Below are 20,571 nucleotides of genomic sequence, written 5' to 3'. Positions count from 1 at the left end.
GTACGAGTAATGTCGGTCCGAGCCGCTTCGATCCAATAATACCGCGGAATCAAGAAAAGACTAAGGAGGGCAGCAAAACACACATCACCGCCCACAAAAACTTTTGTGTTCTACTCGAGAAGACATCTACGCATGAACCTAGCTCATGATGCCACTGTTGGGGAACGTCGCATGGGAAACAAAAATTTTCCTACGCGCATGAAGACCTATCATGGTGATGTCCATCTACGAGAGGGGATGTGTGATCTACGTACCCTTGTAGACCGTACAGCAGAAGCGTTAGTGAACGCAGTTGATGTAGTGGAACGTCCTCACGTCCCTCGATCCGCCCCGCGAACTATCCCGTGAACAGTCCCACGATCTAGTGCCGAACGGACGGCACCTCCGCGTTCCGCACACGTACAGCTCGACGATGATCTCGGCCTTCTTGATCCAGCAAGAGAGATGGAGAGGTAGAAGAGTTCTCCGGCAGCGTGACGACGCTTCGGAGGTTGGTGATGATCTTGTCTCAGCAGGGCTCCGCCCGAGCTCCGCAGAAACACGATCTAGAGGTGAAACCGTGGAGATATGTGGTCGGGCTGCCGTGGCAAAGTTGTCTCAAATCAGCCCTAAAACCCCACTATATATAGGAGGAGGAGGGGGGAGACTTGACTTGGGGTCCAAGGACTCCCAAGGGAGTCGGCCGAGCCAAGGGGGAAGGCCTCCCCCTCCCAAACTGAATTCTACTTGGTTTGGAAGGTGGAGTCCTTCTTCCCTTTCCGACCTCCTTCTTTTTTTTCCTTTCCTCTTTGATTTTCTTTCCTATGCGCATAGGATCTTCTTGGGCTGTCTCACCAGCCCACTAAGGGCTGCACTACTGGAATCAGCTATTTTGCCGTCTGCTGCTTCTTTGCCGTCTGCTGGCTGATGGCAAAGACACTCTTTGCCATCAGCTACCAGAAGCCAGACGGCAAAGAGCTGGCTGATGGCAAATAGTACCTTTGCCATCAGCCACCTCTTTGCCGTCCGCTGACAGACGGCAAAGGTAGGGATGGCCGACGGCAAAGCTGTCCCACCCCACCCCTCCTCTCTCCCCATCCCACCCCGGCCCCACCCACCCCTTTGCCGTCTGCCTGAGTAGCTTTGCCGTCCGTGGCAGACGACAAAGGGGATCAGTGGCAGACGACAAAGGAGATGGACCCCCGAAAAGTTAACGGCGCCGCGCGCCTAGCTCTCTCTCTCTCCCACGCGCTCTCTCTCTCCCACGCACGCCCTGCGCCCCCCCTGCGGGCCTCCTCCTCCTCCCTACGTCCCCAGCAAAGCCGCCGCCCCACCGCTGCCGCCGCCTCCCCCCCACCTCCCCACCGCCGCCCTGCAACCCCCACTGCGGTCCTCCTCCTCCTCCCTGCGCCCCCAGCGCCGCCGCCGCCCCACCGCCACCGCCGCCGCACCGCCGCCGCCTCCTCCCCACCTCCGCACCTACACACCCCACCGCCGCCCTGTGCCCCCCCCTCCTGCGGCCCACCTCTTCCTCGGTGAGTCCTTTTTTCCTTTTTTCGTTTAATTCATTAATTAGGTTAGTTGTTAATTACCTATTGTTAGTTAGGTTAGTTGTTAGTGGTTACGTACTGGTAATTAGGTTAGTTAGGTTACTTGTTAGTTGTTAGTGGTAATTAGGTTAGTTGTTAGTGGTATTACCCCTCGAGCTAGGTTAGTTGTTAGGTTAGTTGTTAATTACCTACTGTGTGTTAGGTTAGTTGTTAGGTTTGTAGTTGACCGTGTAGAGCCCTCCGGTCGCCGCCTATGCTTGCACTAGCCACAACGTTGAGGATATTACAACAGCTCGCAATAGTAGTTGTCGCACCGACACGACATCTCGACGACACCCCTGACACCCGTCACGATGCCCCGAAACCCCGACACGACGCCCCGACACGACATCTCGACGACACCCCTGACACCCGACACGATGCCCCGAAACCCCGACACGACGCCTCGACACGACATCTCGACGACACCCCGGCATGAAATATTTTTTTATGGAACCTGGAAAGTTTTATAAAGTAGTATAGGTAACCTGGAAAGTTTTATAGGTAACCTAGAAAGTTCTATAGGTAACCTAGAAAGTTTTATAGGTAACCTAGAAAGTTTTATAGGTAACCTCGACCCCCGACCCCCGACCCCCGACAACACTCACCCCCGACCCCCTACCCCGACCCCCGACGCCTGCGCCGTGGTGGCCGGTAGCGACTGTTCGGGCAGCCCCCCCCAGCGGCGCGGTGGTGGCCGGCCACACCGGCCAGGGAGTGCCCGCGGCGTGGTAGTGCTGCAGCAGCAGCTGCGGCGGTAGTGGCGGCGCCCCTCCATGGAGTGGCTGGAAGTCCGGGGTGGCCCACGGCAGCGACGGCGGCCCGTAGGTAGTGGGGGCGACGCTCGGCGGCGGGGGTTGGGTCCCAGCGGGGCGGTGGTGGTGGTTTGCGGCAGTGGGGCGGTGGTGGTGTTGAGCGGCGGCGGTGGTGGAGGGAGCGACATGATCAGCCTGGAATCTCTGGATACCAAATTGGTAGGACTAGGGTTCCTACCGGGCCTCCGGCGTAGGTTGTAAGGGCAGGGAGGAGGGGAGCGAGGGCTGGAGCGGACGCGCCGGTGAGATGGCGCCGTCGCGGCTAGGGTTAGGTGCGGCGGAGGCTAGGGTTCCGGCTCCTTGGAGAGCCGAGCAACAGAAGATAATATCTATATATTTTAATATTTATTATTCATGAAAATATTATTATTCATGTCAGTCATTCAATTTTTTTATGTTGTACTAATTTCTTTGAAACTTTATCATGGCAGGTGTTGAAAGATGGTGGGCGCGGGTCCAGAGCGCTCGACGGGTTCTTCCGAGGCGCCCCGCACGAGGGGTGGTACTTCCCTTCCACCCCTATCTCTCCGTAGAGCCTTGGCAGACAGTCTTTCGACACCAGCCGGGGGTTCTTCTTCGTCGGCGGCATTGCCCGCTGGTAGAGGTGCTGGTCTGGTAGGGAAGAAGGGGAAGGGTACAGGGAGAGGTGGTGGCTGCGGAAGATCCAGGAGGACTGTTGAGCCGTCCTCGCCACCACCACCAGCTCATTCACCCGAGCATAGGACTAGTATGGTCGACCCGTTTGCGGAGGAGGCTACGGGGACTCCGGTCCAGGAGCCTCCTGTTCACGGGCATTCGTCCCATGAGACTCCGGTCCAGGAGCAGCCTCGGGTCGAGGTGCATTCGGCCCAGGAGCAGCCGGAGGAGACTACGGTTCCGGAGGCTTCACCCGACGTGGAGAGGTCCGGATGGGAGCCTTGGCCGGATCGTACCGAGTTGCCGGATTGGACCGAGGGTCCGGGTGGCTCAGGGGGCGGGGATGGCGGGGATGAGCTTACGGATAGCGAGGGCGATGTGCAGGTGGACGGGGCCCCGGCTACCGTGTACAAGCGTGGTAGTACACGTCTCCCGGTCGCCCCGGCTACCCGCGAGCAGAGGCCGGTGATAAAACCTGAAGGAGATAGGTAAGTACATTTACCCTTTTTTTAGCTTTTGCCTTCAAGTTTGTTCAAATATCTAATGCGCTGACCTTATCATACTGCAGGGGATGGGTACAACCTCTTGGAGTCCGCAGGCCGAACTCCGTCCTTGGTGTGCTTTGCCGGACAAATTTCCCGGGGTTTGTCACGTTGCCTGGTGAGGGTCAGGTTCCTACACTAGGATTTACCTGGGAGCACTACCAGGCTGCGCAGGCCCCGCTGAAGGAGATTATAGATGGTGTCTTGTGCCATACGAGGGCCGAGATGGTGATCATGAGCTTTTGGGTAAATTATCCTTTTACAGAATCTAAAATTAAGCATATACCTCATTATTGTACTAATCGGTGTTTTCACGTTTGATTGCAGACCTTCTATAGGTGTGAGGATGGATATGAGGAGGCGGCGGCCAGGGTTCTCGAGGTCGAGTGTAGGAGGTTACTACAGAACTTGCGCCACGAGGCTGGGCCGCAGGCTATTCGAGATTACTACGCCACGCGTGGTATTAAGAAGCAGAAGAAGGATTGCCGCGGAAAGTTTCTGAAGAAGGAGCAATACATGAAGGTAATTACCTATTCTTAAGTCCTTCTACGTAGTTTTCTTGATTTCATTCATAGGCGTAGCGCTGAAAATTCTTTCTAATAACTTACAGGTGCTCCCGAGATGGTGTGCGGATAAGATGGATTGTTGGGAGGCGTTGGTTGATGAGTGGTGCACAGGCAGCTGGCGAGCCGTCCACGATAATGCGAAGGATCGGCGTAGCCAAATGGTTGGTGTGCCACACCATCAAGGCAGCGCCAACTTACTTCAGTTTGGACGAAACTGGGTATGTGATTTGCTTCATGATTCATGCAATTCATTCTTATGCTAATATTTTGTTCCTCTCTTTTAGGCGCATCACAATAAGACTGAGATGCCACACTTGTACGACCTTTATGGCATGGCTCATACTGCCTCGTACAAGAAGGCGAAGGCATTCTCTGAGTCTGACCTGGATGATCCCAGTAACTTCACCAACATATCATCCCACCAGAAGCTCGTGGCATACAGGGACGCGGGGAAGGCTACGAAAGGGGATGACTTTAACCCTAGCCAGGAACCTTTGGATCCAGAGCTGGTGATGATATCTGGTGGCGGGAGGCCCCATGGCTCGATAGCCATTGGAGATGGGATAATACGTTGTCCACTCACTCTTCCGGAGATCAAGGCGCGCCAGTCGAGCAACTGTCCTGAGATAACGCGTCGTCCACGGCCAGTCGAACTTGCCATCGAGGTTAGTTGTACGGACTAAGAACACTTTCATCCATTTCATTATGTGTGTCACCATAGATCATTACTGTGGTAGCGAGGAATGGTTTTTCAGGCTGCTCTTCAGAAAGAGAGAGCGGCAAACCAGGCTGCTCTTGAGAAAGAGAGATTGGCAAGCCAGGCTGCTCTTCAGGCTGCTCTTGATGAGAGGGACCAGAGCACGGCACGATTGCTTGAGGAGGAGAGGGCCCGGAATGAGGCGGGTCAACGGGCCCTGTATGAGCTTTTTGTGGTATGTTTTTTTTCACATTAGCCAAATCATGTGTGTAATGTCTGTTTCAATACTAACTAATACGACCCACTCTTCAGGGTCTGTGCGAGAAGAGCGGTCAAGTCCCTCCGCCGATGCCCGTCTTCTCTTCGATTGGCACGGTGAGTTTCATTATAAACTAGTATTAATAATTGAGTGTCATCATGCTAACTGAGACATTGCAAAATATCTTTTCTGCAGAATAACTCCCGAGCGGCATCGCACGACCCTTCTCCAGGGCAACCGTCTCCAAACGAAGCCCGCGCGAGCAACCGTGGTGTTTCTCCTCCTTGATGACCACTACGGTAAGTTTCTCCTCCAAACTTAGCTTGTTTTCCTCTAAAATGAGATAATTAGCCAATTTAGCTCCAAGAAGACATAATTAGGTAATTTAGCTCAAAAAAGACATAATTAGGTAATTTAGCTCAAAAAAGACATAAAGAGGAGGAGGAGGAGGAGGAGGAGGCCAAGGCCAATTTGGCGTCCCAGCCGCCAGAATGTCATCGTGAGGGTGTCGAAGTCCCGGATATGCCTGGCGCGTGGCATGCCAGGGCTTGGAATCGGTCGGCGTAGTCCTGGACCGTTGAGGTAAACGGTAAGCGGCCGAGGGCTGCCAGTCAGCTGCCACGGATGGGGGGGCCAAACCGGAGAAGGCAGAGCTCGCGAAAGCGGTCCCACGGTGGCATGGTGAAAAATTGGAAGCGGGTAATATGGTGAAAAATTGCGGTTGCTCCAAACCTTCTAAAAGCGGCTTCTTGCGACCTGCCCAGAATGCTCAGACATACCTTCGGTTCCAAGAGCTTGTTTATCTTTCGGCTTTTTAAATAAGATAGACCATTACAAAAACAAGGTATAACAATCAACGTTCCTATGAGGATTTTACAACCTGAATACCAAGGGACCACTATTAGAAGAGACCATAATAAGTAAATGCCGGCGCCATCTTTGATAAGTGATTCATTGGCCACTAGATCGATAAAGAACCTCTCAGAAATCCGCTTTTTGCTGAGTCATTCACCAGCCACTAATTCTTTGATACCACCTTATTCTCAAGCCAGGTGGCTCCCTTGATTGGCACTCATGTAAGCTCATCTTGCATGCAAATTTTTGTAGTACTAGGTCCTGCATCCACCAAGAACATTTCATCCCTTAAGCGTAAGCGTAAGCGTAGCTTTTTTTTCCTCCTATTCCTATTGAACAGAAGTATCCAGCAGCGCCACGCCAAAGTGACTTCTGAAGTGCTATGGACGGGACGAAATCAGGCCTTACTCACCAAGTGGTGGTATAAGCTTCATTGCGGATGAAAAGAAGTCCTTTTGTGCGGAGCTACAAAAGGAAGTTCAAGCTCAAGAAATCCTCTCAATAGGGATTGGGCAAGCAATTTGTTTGTTTATTAGATCTTACACGGTTGTGAGACGGGATGTCAAGTCAACCAAGTACGTGTGTGTTCATAGTGTCCCCGACACCTTCCTCATAGCTGAGTATGGATGCTGAAGTTAGCTGGAGTGTGGGTCGAGTGCGTGGTAGATGGAACTCCTATTTACCGCATTTCTTCTTACACTTCCAACTTGAAGAGGAAGAAGCATCTCTCTATGCATTTTCAATAGATAGGAAAGTAAGGAAATCGGGAAAGGTCTGATACAAAAGAAAGGGTTGCAAGGCTTAACGATTTAGAATATAACTGTTGAGGTGGCACTTGTTCCCCCAGGGCAGGGGTATATGCATGTAGCTTTCTTCTGTCACTTCTTTCAGATCAATGAAGTGGAAAAGTAATAAAGTAAGGGACCCTTGTGTACAAAGAAAGTTGTCACTCCAAGAACTCGAAGTCAAGCATGTTAGGGAATATCCAGATTAGTCTTCAACTAGAGAAAGGATAGGAATATCCTTTGCTGAGTTTTCTTCTCCAGCAGATGTAGCGGTAAAAGATTATATTATTTTCACGGTCTAGTTACGTCTTTCCTCTCCCTATCTAAAGAGCACTATTAACATAGACCCTCTCCTGACTCTCTATCATTTTCAGAAAGTAGAAGATCCTTCTCTCTATTCTACTATCCGATCTCGTCTGTTGAATTGATCAGAAATATGGTCATATCTTCGTTATCCCAATAGTAAACCTTCTTACTTCTCTTCGCATATCGAAAGACGCAAAAGATCTATTATTAGCTTATATATAAGTTGTCGAAGGTCCGTAAAAGCCTTGATGAGGAGAAGATGATATTGGAGTTGGATGTTGCCGAGGTGCGTGACGATCACAAGATCAAGATGAATGCAATGCACTTGAAGATTAGAAACATTAGAAAATATGCCATAATAAGCTCCTCCTCTTTCTTCTTCTTCTCCTCCTCCTCCTCCTCCTCCTCCTTCTTCTTGATTTTTTCTTCTTCTCCTCTTCCTCCTCTTTCTTCTTCTTCTCCTCCTCTTTCTTCTTCTTCTTCTACCATAATAAGCTCAAAATGAAAAGAAAGAAGAAGAAGAGATGAAGAAGAAGAGAAGAAGGAGAAGGAGGAGGAGGAGGAGGAGGAGGAGAAGGCCAAGGACCTTCTATCCTTCTCCTCCTCCTCCTCCTCCTCCTCCTCCTCCTTCTTCTTGATTTCTTCTTCTTCTCCTCCTCCTCCTCCTCTTTCTTCTCCTCTTTCATATTATCCTTGCTTTAGTTAACCCAACAATGACATAGTTAGCCCATTTAGCTCAAAAATACCGTAATAAGCTCAAAATGGCATAAGAACCTTGGTTAGCTCATGAATATTATATACTTAGCTTCTTTTCCTCTAAAAGGACATAATTGGAATATTTAGCTCAAAAAAGACATAATTAGGTAATTTAGCTCCAACAAGAGGAGAAGAGGAGAAGAAATAGGCAAAATGAAAAGAAAGAAGAAGAAGAGATGAAGAAGAAGAAAAGAAGGAGGAGGAGGAGGAGGAGGAGGAGGAGGAGGAGGATGAGAACGCCCCTGGCCTTCTCCTCCTCCTCCTCCTCCTCCTTCTTGATTTCTTCTTCTTCTCCTCTTCCTCCTCTTTCTTCTTCTTCTCCTCCTCTTTCTTCTTCTTCTTCTACCATAATAAGCTCAAAATGAAAAGAAAGAAGAAGAAGAGATGAAGAAGAAGAGAAGAAGAGAAGAAGGAGAAGGAGGAGGAGGAGGAGGAGGAGGAGGAGGAGGAGGAGAAGGCCAAGGACCTTCTATCCTTCTCCTCCTCCTCCTTCTCGTCCTCCTCCTCCTTCTTCTTGATTTCTTCTTCTTCTCCTCCTCCTCCTCCTCTTTCTTCTCCTCTTTCATATTATCCTTGCTTTAATTAACCCAACAATGACATAGTTAGCCCATTTAGCTCCAAAATACCGTAATAAGCTCAAAATGGCATACGAACCTTGGTTAGCTCATGAATATTATATACTTAGCTTCTTTTCCTCTAAAAGGACATAATTGGAATATTTAGCTCAAAAAAGACATAATTAGGTAATTTAGCTCCAACAAGAGGAGAAGAGGAGAAGAAATAGGCAAAATGAAAAGAAAGAAGAAGAAGAGATGAAGAAGAAGAGAAGAAGGAGGAGGAGGAGGAGGAGGAGGAGGAGGAGGAGGAGAACGCCCCTGGCCTTCTCCTCCTCCTCCTCCTCCTCCTCCTTCTTGATTTCTTCTTCTTCTCCTCTTCCTCCTCGTTCTTCTTCTTCTCCTCCTCTTTCTTCTTCTTCTTCTACCATAATAAGCTCAAAATGAAAAGAAAGAAGAAGAAGAGATGAAGAAGAAGAGAAGAAGGAGAAGGAGGAGGAGGAGGAGGAGGAGGAGGAGAAGGGAGGAGGAGGAGGAGGAGGAGGAGAAGGCCAAGGACCTTCTATCCTTCTCCTCCTCCTCCTTCTTCTTGATTTCTTCTTCTTCTCCTCCTCCTCCTCCTCCTCTTTCTTCTCCTCTTTCTTCTCCTTCTTCTTCTCCTTCTTCTTCTCTTCTTTTTTCTTCTTCTCCTCCTCCTCCTCCTTCTCCTTCCCCTTCCCCTCCTCCTCCTCCTCCTCCTTCTTGTTTTTGTTCTCCTTTCTCTCTTATTGCTTCTTCTCTTTCTTCTTCAATTTAGCTTATTTTTCATATATGTTGTTGTTCTTCTTCTACTTACTTTCTTATTCCCATTTTGCAGATTGGATGTACTACATGCATGGAAGCTGGCGTTGGAGTGCTTTAGTTTCCTTTTTTATTTGAGTTGATGAACAATGTGTTGGTTCTTTGTATGTGTTGATGAACAATGTGTTGATGAACAATATATGTGGAACTATATGTATATATATATGGATGAAACTTTGTATATGTTGGTTTCTTTCGATATATGGATGTCCATTGATGAACAAATGACATTGGTGAACTTTATATGTATATCATATATGTGTTGTGAACTATATATCATATATGTGCTATGAATTATATATATTATTGCTGTGAAATAACATAAAATAAACAAAACAGTGACAATATGGGCTCTTTGCCGTCTGCTGGCTGATGGCAAAGGCCTTTGCCATCAGCCAGCAGACGGCAAAGGTGCCACATGGCACCCATCTGTGCTTCCTGGGCAGTATTAGCTGGCCATATAGGCTCTTTGCCGTCTGCCTGCTGGGGGGGGGGGGGGCAGACGGCAAAGAAGAGGGCACAGAGGAGGGGCAGGAGTGGAGAGAGGGGGAGGGGAGGACACGGCAGACGGCAAAGATTGACCAGCAGGCAGACGGCAAAGAGCCTCCGTTAACCCCTAACGGAGGCAACGCCTCTCGGCTGCCGTCTCAAGCTCTTTGCCGACTGCTCCTCAGGGAAGCGGACGGCAAAGAGCTTTGCCGTCCGCTTTGGGGGGGCAGACGGCAAAGAATGTCCTATGCCGTCGTAGGCTGACGCAGAAAATTTGCTGGCCGTGACAATCTTTGCCGTCTGTGGTACTGTCTTTGCCGTCCGGGTATTTGTCTTTGCCGTCTGTGATGGTAGACGGCAAAGAAGGTGATTCCTGTAGTGCTGGTGCGGCACCCCAAACACCCATGGGCTTCCCCGGGGTGGGTGGGCCCCCCCGGTGAACTCCCGGAACCCATTCGTCATTCCCGGTACATTCCCGGTAACTCCGAAAACCTTCCGGTAATCAAATGAGGTCATCCTATATATCAGTCTTCGTTTCCGGACCATTCCGGAAACCCTCATGACGTCCGTGATCTCATCCGGGACTCCGAACAACATTCGGTAACCAACCATATAACTCAAATACGCATAAAACAACGTCGAACCTTAAGTGTGCAGACCCTGCGGGTTCGAGAACTATGTAGACATGACCCGAGAGACTCCTCGGTCAATATCCAATAGCGGGACCTGGATGCCCATATTGGATCCTACATATTCTACGAAGATCTTATCGTTTGAACCTCAGTGCCAAGGATTCATATAATCCCGTATGTCATTCCCTTTGTCCTTCGGTATGTTACTTGCCCGAGATTCGATCGTCGGTATCCGCATACCTATTTCAATCTCGTTTACCGGCAAGTCTCTTTACTCGTTCCGTAATACAAGATCCCGCAACTTACACTAAGTCACATTGCTTGCAAGGCTTGTGTGTGATGTTGTATTACCGAGTGGGCCCCGAGATACCTCTCCGTCACACGGAGTGACAAATCCCAGTCTCGATCCATACTAACTCAACGAACACCTTCGGAGATACCTGTAGAGCATCTTTATAGTCACCCAGTTACGTTGCGACGTTTGATACACACAAAGCATTCCTCCGGTGTCCGTGAGTTATATGATCTCATAGTCATAGGAACAAATACTTGACACGCAGAAAACAGTAGCAACAAAATGACACGATCAACATGCTACGTCTATTAGTTTGGGTCTAGTCCATCACATGATTCTCCTAATGATGTGATCCCGTTATCAAGTGACAACACTTGCCTATGGCCAGGAAACCTTGACCATCTTTGATCAACGAGCTAGTCAACTAGAGGCTTACTAGGGACAGTGTTTTGTCCATGTATCCACACAAGTATTGTGTTTCCAATCAATACAATTATAGCATGGATAATAAACGATTATCATGAACTAAGAAATATAATAATAACTAATTTATTATTGCCTTTAGGGCATATTTCCAACATAATGATGGTGCTGGAGTCTTTCGCCTGTCGGCTTGGAGACCGTTTGTTCCACGCTCGATGCATCAACCAGTCGATCACACCCATTAGATGCTGGATCTTGTCAATCAATTTTCTTCTCTTCGGGTTAAAAAAAGCCGACTCCTCGATCTTTTTAATTGAAAAATAACAGAAGTAAAAAAATATCCATATATTTTAAATTATTGTTTTTTCTCAAATTCTAAAAAAGTGTTCGTAATTTTAAAATGTTCATGAATAGACCTGTTCTCGGATTTTAAAATATATTCTCAGATTTAAATATTATTCTTGTTTTCCAAACATATATTCTTGATTCTACAAAAACTAGCAGGTCGCCGGTTCCATCCCCTCAATCTGTTACTTTTCCAATCCAAATTCAGTTGTACTATTTAGGGGCTTTCATATAATTAAATTAAAAGCTACGGTATTTTTCACACACAAAAATTGCTTGGAGATCGCCCAACGCCATTCCTGCTTCATGGCATGCATGTGGGCCGCCGTCATACTGGCACACCTTGTGGGTAAGGCATACACCCGGATATGGTAGGAGGCACCGTATTTGCCCGTTTGGATAAGTTATGTGATCATATTATGTTTTTTGCCAGTGTATGAACTATATTAACAATTCAATGTAAGTTTTATGAACGCCAGTGTATTTTATCTCTTTTTTTTCAGATAAGATTTTTTAATTTAGCAATTGTTTGGTTTCAAGCTGACTTCAACTTCAGACGTATTACCGAAGATATATGGACGATTTTTTCTTCTTCAAATTTTTGGGGCCGAGACTCGAATAAAATGGTCCGTAGAGTATCTATTCTAAATTATAAGATTTGTGGATATTTTAAGGAAACACATAAAACTTTATCATAGTATTACATGCTACCATGCAAATTTTAACATAAAGAAGTATGACCATGCACATGTCAGAACGTGCAAATTTCGATGCTAAAATGACATATGACTCCTGTACCAAAAATAAAAAAACCATACAACTTCAGCTTTGATATTTCTTTTGAAGGCGGAGGCCAAAGGCCTCAATCAATTAATTAAGTATAAGAGAATTGCTCAATTACTGAGCCTTGAATAGTATGCTACTTGGGGGTGCGAGATTATCCTTGGAACAAAGAGTACCATGTCATATTTTGCATTTTAAAATTTATCGTTCAAGGTTTGGCTTTTTTCACTATTCAAAATGTAGTCTTGTACGGCTGAGATCAATCAATCCTTTGATCTGGTACCATCTTTTGTACCATCTATGTTATATACTGTTGTTTGATGTCTTGCTTTATTAGTTGACCCAGCATTGAACAAATACATTAGTTGGATATTGTGTGTAGGTTTTCATTAGTTATGCAACATACCGTGCTTTTCATATGCCTTGAAACTTGGTCTTTTTATGGTATTTTTTAGCCTTTAGTTTCTCGTTTGGGGTGTCAGCCAATCCTGACTCCGCCACTTTATGAGGTTGTTGGAGAATGGATTTTTTCATTGTTCTAACCTTTTTGTTGAAGTTGTGCATAAAATGAACCCGGTTTAAAAATATTTCACGATCTAACCCTTTTTGAAACGCCACAAGCGGTGACGTTGCTGTTCCACTACAAAACGCCACTCAAGTGTGGCGTTTCTTACCACCACCCTAACGCCGGTCTGCTGTGGCGTTTTTATTTCCTCGCAACGCCATGGTTGTCTGGCGTTTCTGGCAAGCATTGCAACGGCAAAAGCTATGGTGTTTCTTCCTGCCTATTTATTATGGGGCCACCCTCCACTCACCACTCACTCTCTTCTTCCACCACTCTCACTCTCTTATCTTCCCGAGCTGCAGCCCCTTTTCCCCCATTTCTCCCCCATTTCTCCCATCTCAAATCCTTTCAAAAGGATTGGTTTGGTCCGTGGATCCGGTATCATTTGCGTTGCTTCAGGTAATCTCCTTCATCTCCCCATTTTTTGTTGGTTGGAATTGTCTATTTGGGTGGTTTTTTTCTCATGTGTTGTAGCCCTAATAATGAGTATAGTTTTTGTAATAATTAGTATAGATGTTCTTAGTTTATCTACTAATGAGTATAGTTGTTCCATTTATGTTGCATTGTATTGGTTGGTTTATGATTATTGATAAGATTTAGTGTTAGGGTTAGGGTTAGGGTTTGGGTAATGCCTAATTTGGATGGACAAGGGTTAGGGTTAGGGTTTGGGTAATGTTTTGTTAGTTGTTTTGTTAGTAATGTGTTATACTTAGCATTGGTAATTTTGTTCCCTTTTTTAGATGAACAAGATTGTGAATATTCATTATGTTGACAAAGAGGCATTCATGAATGTTGGTATTGTTGACAAATATGAGGAAGTGTTGACATTTCATGAGAGTCCTACTTATGAAGAGGTTGTGGCAGAAACTCGGACAAGATTGAAGTGGGTTGATCCAAGTGACCAAGTAGAATTATTAGGAAGATATAATGTTGTGTCTGCACACAAGTGTCGAATGAAGACAATGCCTATCAAGTCCAATTTGCATTGGGTTGCATACAAGGAGGCTGTTGCATCCTCGATAGTCAAGTCACTCGAAATGGTTGCTAGTATGGTTGTCAATGCTCCTCTTTTTCATGTTGACTTGAACCAACCCTTAGTAGATGATTTGAGCCCATATAGTGGTGTGGCACCTATTGTTGAGCATAAAGTTGAAGTGGAAGCCAATGAGTATCCCCAATATGAGTTCGGAGGTAGTGCACCGATAAAAAATGATGGTCATGACTCCAACGAAGAGTATGAGAGGCACCACAACATTGTTGGTGACGTAGAGGCTCAAGTAAGGCATGATGACATGGATCCTGACATTGTGTATCAGCGTGCTTGTGTGGATGAGTTGGATGATGAAGTCCCAGTGAATGAGTTGGACGAGGATGCCTTCACTGAGAAAGAAGCGGAGTGGTATACAAAAATCACCGGTAGGGATCACAAAGTTCCCTTGTTTTGTGATGTTAGCCTTGTAGAGAAGGCTATAGTCGACGGTGGTATGGGCAAGACAATTGAGGCTAGAATGTTCCCAAATAGCACACCCGACGCGATTTCTACGTCTTACCTAAAGAAAGGTTTGATGTTCGAGCACATGCTAGAATTCAAGATGTGGTTGTGTGAGTATGCCGTCAAACACTACATGCCTTTCATAGTTGTGCACTTGGACTGCCACAAGAGATACACCGTGAAATGCGAGGTAGAAAAATGCAAATGGAAAGTCAATTGAAGACTCAGGAAAGATGGTTGCTGGAAGATAAGTAGTTGCAGTGCAACTCACCAATTCACACCGCCGACCGATGAAGCACCGACGACACACCGTCAGCTAACCTCGGAATTCATCGGTTATAAATACTAGAAACATATAGCTGAGGATCCAACCATTAAAGTGAAGTTGTTGATGAGTTGGGTTTACGAGAGGTTTGGATATAAGGTCAAGTACGAAAAGACATGGAAGGCCAAACACGTCGCTTTTAGAATGTTGTACGGTGGATGGGAAGAGGCGTATAACATGCTACCCGGTTGCTGGGCGCGATGGTCTATAGAAACCCCGAAATGTACCACTATGTCCAAGGTACTAAAGGAGTGCTCCATCATGCCTTTTGGATGTTTGGCCCATGCATTGCAGCTTTTGAGCACTGTCGTCTTGTTTTGTCTATAGATGGAACATTCCTGATAGGCAAATACAAGGGCACACTAATGATAGCAATGACACATGATGCTAATGAACTCCATCTCTATGTGCACTCTAAATCGCTATGGGAACTCCATTGTGTGTACTCTTAGTCGCTATGTGATGTTTGAACTTTAATTGCTATGAATCTATGTGATGTGTGTATTTTATATGGGCTATGTGATGTGTGTACTGTTTGTTCTTTAGTAATACTCTTTATGTGATGTGTATACTATATGAATCTTATATCCCATATTACATTTATCAAGGAAAATGCATAGTTGCAAAAGCCTCTGTGTGAAACGCCAGCCTTGTTGGCGTTTCAGCCTCCTGTCAAAACGCCAGAGGCTGGAAGACAGACGAGCGGTAGAAACACGTGGTCGGCTGGAAGACGGACGAGCGGAAGAATGCACAATTCTGTCTTGACTACATGCCCGCACATCGGTGGATGAAACACCGTGGCAAGACAGTAAAGCGGCTAGTGTGCGGCATCGATTGGCGACCTTCTGCACAATGAAAAGACATTGACATGTTAATATGCTAACAGAGCTACGACAAATAAAACAAAGGTTAACAAGGCATCTAACCTGCAAGTAGTTCTAACAAGCCCGTCTGTTTCTGGACCTGGGGCACGGCCAAGCACCACATTACTATCATTGATACATCTCCATAGCTCCATGCCCTGGATAAAAAATATATGACACACCACCCATGAATAAATGACACATGCTCATATTTCAAAGGAGGAACGTATCACTCGGTCATGGAGAGGGCCATAGTCAAGATGCGCTCCAACTGCCTCCCTAATAGAATTGTTGAACGCAGCATCAGCAACCCCTCACTTGGCAGTAAGTCCAAGCAATCCGAACGAGGCCAAGCACCCTTGTGAATAACTCTGTACTCTTTACGCATCCACTCCAAATGCCTTAAATATGTCGCCTCGTCAGTGTCTGGTGTTTGATCAGTTTCAAATCGAGCATTCCTCTGAGCATTCCACATGTCCACCCACATAATGTGGTGCTCCTCCCAATTGATGACACTCTTATTGGTTTGCCGGTTTGTCCTACAAAGCAATATAATAATACATCAATTCCAAAGTTGAGCACAAAAAACTCACTTATGTAGCACCACACTTGTCTCGACGTGATCCGGCGGGCTGCATTGTTGGACTCCGAACTGCTTTGAAACACGATGAGGAAGATGCCACTCCACCGCAAAAAAGCATATCATGGGGCACCGCACACGCCAAAGATGTTGGTCACGAAGGCACATGTTGCTCAGAGGGAACTGCCTAAGTATCGTGTACGTCCTCCAGTTGACCTACATCACAACAAGTCACTCGATCATCCATGAAAAATTTCAGAAAAGTTGCTAAAGCATTTGGCTAATTACCTGTTCATAAGTCAACATGTCAAGTTCGGTTATGTATGCCTTATACCGCCCCATAGCTCCCATACTCGTCCATTGGACATTAGCCCATGTGTGTGCGCTAGTGGGGTACTGTTCCTCATCTCCGTCAAACGGGTACCTCCAAGGTTCTTCTGGAGGAAGGCTGAGGTTACAGCCAACAGGGATACACTCCCACATCCAAACCTGTAGGGCCCAAACGAGACCTCCAAGAGTGGACGTCGGCTTACTCCTCATACATGCTCCATCCAACTACAGATTCAATAAAATGAAAAAGCAACATATACCCATTTAATATAATGAAAATGCATCATATACCCATTGAATAAAATGAAAATGCATGATATTAAGCCGTACCTAACGGTACAAGAAGGCTAGTACCGCCGAACCCCAACTCCACTTAACATCCCAGTCACGAAGAGGATCCAAGAACATCCACGAGGTTGTGTCCCCCGTGCCATCCGAAAACACCACTTGGGTCAAAAGATTCAAGAGGTAAGCCCTGGCGAACCTCTCCACAACAGCCGGACTAGCATCCTTTGGGCACTTGCGAAAATTTCTATGTATCCAAGAGAACAACACACCGGATGGCCTAGGATTCTTCCTGGTTTCATGAGTCCATGGCTCGGGTTCAACACCAACCAATGCTGCAACCCGTTGTCGCCACCCAACGGACCGAACCTGCCCTGTAAGAGCCCTGCCCTCGATTGGAAGCCCGGTGATCATAGCAATATCCTCCAGAGTTATGGTCATCTCACCAAGAGGAAGGTGAAAAGAGTGTGTCTCCGACCTCCAACGGTCCGTAAGGGCGGTAAGGGCCGTGGCGTTCAACCATGGTGGTGTGCCTTTAAAGTTGAGCACAAACTGAAGAAGATCAATTCTTCTAAAATAAGGCTCATACCGAGGGTCATATAAGAGAGATTCATTTGGGTTGTGCCCCCTCAAACAAAGTAGTGGAGGAACCTAAACAAACAAACGCATAATTTGTTACTTCTCTCAACTTGTCACAATATAAAAATCATGGAATATAGAAAAATAATCATCAAGACCAGCATAATTACCTCTCCTCTTTCCACTAGCACCGCACAATGCTTCTGCTCGTAGAAATCATCAAGGCCCGGATATTTATCCGGCTGAAATATCCTACATAATATGAACAAAATTCTTTTAGGCATTAACCTAGTGCCAAAAACAATCACACAACAGGTAGTGCAAAAAACCTAGGCATTCACCTAGTGTCAATAATATGAACAAAACATAGGCATTCACCTAGTGCCAATAATATGAACAAAACTTAGGCATAAACCTAGTGCCAATAATATGAACAAAACCTAGGTTACACCTAGTGCCACCAAAAACTACACCTATTGTCAAAAACATAGGCATTCACCATCACAAATTTAGTTTTACTTTAAAACATATGCATTAACCATCACAAAATAGATTTTACTTGAAAACCTAGGTTACACCTAGTGCAAAAAAAGCTACAAAAATACAAAGGTATTGCAAAAACTAATTGGAGGGATTGGAAGAGCTTACCGGCCTCTTCGATTTGGCCCAAAGAACCCACAAAACGGTTGAAGGAGGAGGGAGATCGAAGGGGGTGATATGGAGGAGGAGGGAGAAGTTTTTCGCCCAAGCTCGAAGGGAAGAGGAGGAAGAAAAGGTGGTTGGTGGGCGATGGGTCGGGCTGGGCAGATATGTCCCCTAGAAACGCCAGGGAGGTTGGCGTTTCTAAGGTGACAACCAACGCCATGATACACTCGCGTTCCAATGAAGGCAGGAAACACCACATTAGAACGGCGTTTCATTGTTGACCTGCAACACCATGGTGTATGACATTTCTAAAAAGGATCAAAACGTGAAATTATTTCGGGGCGAGTTCGTTCTGTGAATTTTTTTATGTCATGTGGGTCAGAACAGTGAAAAAACTCTTGAAGAATGGCAATAAAGGTCGATGGCTGCTTTGTCTCTCGGGAGTTGCGCCCCTAGTTTAAAAACAGGCCGGACCGGCGGATGGACCGAAAAAACCCGGAACCTGCAGCCTCATCGATTTTTTAAGCTAATAAGACCGTTCTACAATCGAACAGGAAAAAATCGGTCAAACCGGGAAAATCAGAAAAATATTTTAATAGAAATTGGAAGAAGTGAGATTCAATCCCAGGTTGTGTGAGTAATACACGAGGCCTCCCCATGGCTCTATAACCAACTCGACTATGCTATTTTGTTGTTTACTACATAAAAATAATTTTATTTGATCATTGTTTCATACCATATTAGCACATATATTATTCAACATTTATTTTTTTTGGCTTAAAAACTGACAATCGAACCGGTGAACCAATGGTCCCACCGGTAAAAACGTGAACCGATTATCTTTTCGGTTCGATTTTCGGTTCGGTATTTTAAACTATGGTTACGCGAGCCCGTATGTGGATCTCTGTGATTCAACGGCGCAACACAGTTGGATCAAATGGCATGCACGCGACCGATCTGGTGTCGCCGGTCGCCGGTGCAGAGTAGTGTTTTTTATTCTCTCCTTTTGACCTGTGACTGTGAGCAACCTGATTATTCACTTTAACTAGCAGGAGAATGGTCAGTATGTGTTTTACACATATCGTATATCGGTGCCTAGCTAGCACGGTGGAGCTGCAATCGTACTACCATGCATGCACGTACGAAAGGTCCATGGCTGCAATTAACAGACACTGAATCAATTTGTCTCCACAGTTTGTAATTATGTGAAACAATGACCACCGAATTGATTTGTTTCACTAGTGTCGACAAACGTCCTACATTATGGGACGGCGGGAGTACCATATATTTGTGGAATGATGAACACCATAACTGTATTTTGTGTCCTATATATGTCTGTAACATTATATCTGTGGAATGATGAACATCAGAAATATGTATGCGGTTCAGTTTCCCTGGAATAGCTACCAAGGAAACTGTTTTGCTTTATCTGTATTACCAGTTTATCACGTAACTGTTTGACAGTGCAGAGCATGAGTTTGTCTATGTGGGGCCGCTGTTGTTTCGATAGTTTGCACCGCTGCGGTACAAATATTTGGACTGCAAATTCAAAAGAGGAAAATATTCCAGCGAGTGTCATCTCTGTTCCAACTTCCTGTGCTCGCGGTAGGTCTGATGTTGTTCCACTCACCAGCAGTTTTAACATGGCCCCTCTTAGATATTGATTTCATGTGAAAAGAGGGGTAAGACTTAAGAGGGACCATGTTAAAATTAGCCTCCACTTTAAGCCATGTATTGCAGGGCATTCTTAATGGTGAGCACTACTGCTATTTCTCAGGGATTTATCTCTTCTGTCACGTGGTCGTGGCGATTCCGCTGAGTTTCAGACATACAAGTGAGTTCATACGCAGAATTGCAAATGTGATACTCAACCTCTATGGCGCTGAAGGATGCAGTACAAGAGCCGGTTCAATCTCGAAGATGACTTGTTTCCATGTCTTCTTTTCTCTCTTGCTCTGTTATTAAAAAAGGCTTTCGCCCCGCTTCATATATAAAGCAACGACCAACAACAACCCGTTGCAGACAAGAACAACCTCTCTTGCTCTGTTACACCATCGGCATTTTCATTGAATAGTAGGTCTGAGTAACTCTTACATTATTACCTCACATGTGAAAATAGGTGGTAAGAGAGATCATATCAAAATTTAGCCTACTTCTTTAGTCTTGACCCTTACCTCCGGAGTTTCCCTTGCAGGCAGAGCGGGAGCAGTCGATCACACCCTGGGCTGGCCATTAGATGCTGGATCCTGTCAATAGATTTCTTTTGTTTCCGTTTAAAAAACTGGCCGCTGGATATTTTTAATTCAGAAATTACAAATTTATAAGTTTTAATATTTTATCCTTTTTATTAAATTCTAAAAAAGTGCTCACAAATTCAAACATTCTGTGTTTGCTTGACATTACGACCTAGTAAGCTTCAAATATGATCAACCCTTCATCTGGTCGCATCCACCATTGGCCTTTCGTTCGAGCGCCCATATGTCTCGCTTTCAGCGAGATAGAGGGAACCGCTCGCTGAAAGATGCTGCAGTTGTGCTGGCCCAGGTGCGCGGGATACAACTTTTTATGATCCTTTAGCATGGCCTTTAATTTCAGCTTCTCTTTTTCTGTATCGCATTCTCTCTTTGCAACAGAAATGACTCAATCAAGACCATCAGCGGGCTCATATGATGCCCGTTGTTCTTCACCTCCTTCTTCTTCATTATCTTCCATTGTAGTATCACCGTATTCTTCAGTGAACATATGATAGTTGTCATCATCA

The sequence above is a fragment of the Hordeum vulgare genome, chromosome 5H (assembly GCF_904849725.1).
Source record: "Hordeum vulgare subsp. vulgare chromosome 5H, MorexV3_pseudomolecules_assembly, whole genome shotgun sequence".
NCBI lineage: Eukaryota > Viridiplantae > Streptophyta > Magnoliopsida > Poales > Poaceae > Hordeum > Hordeum vulgare.
Note: the sequence above shows the minus strand (reverse complement) of the source record.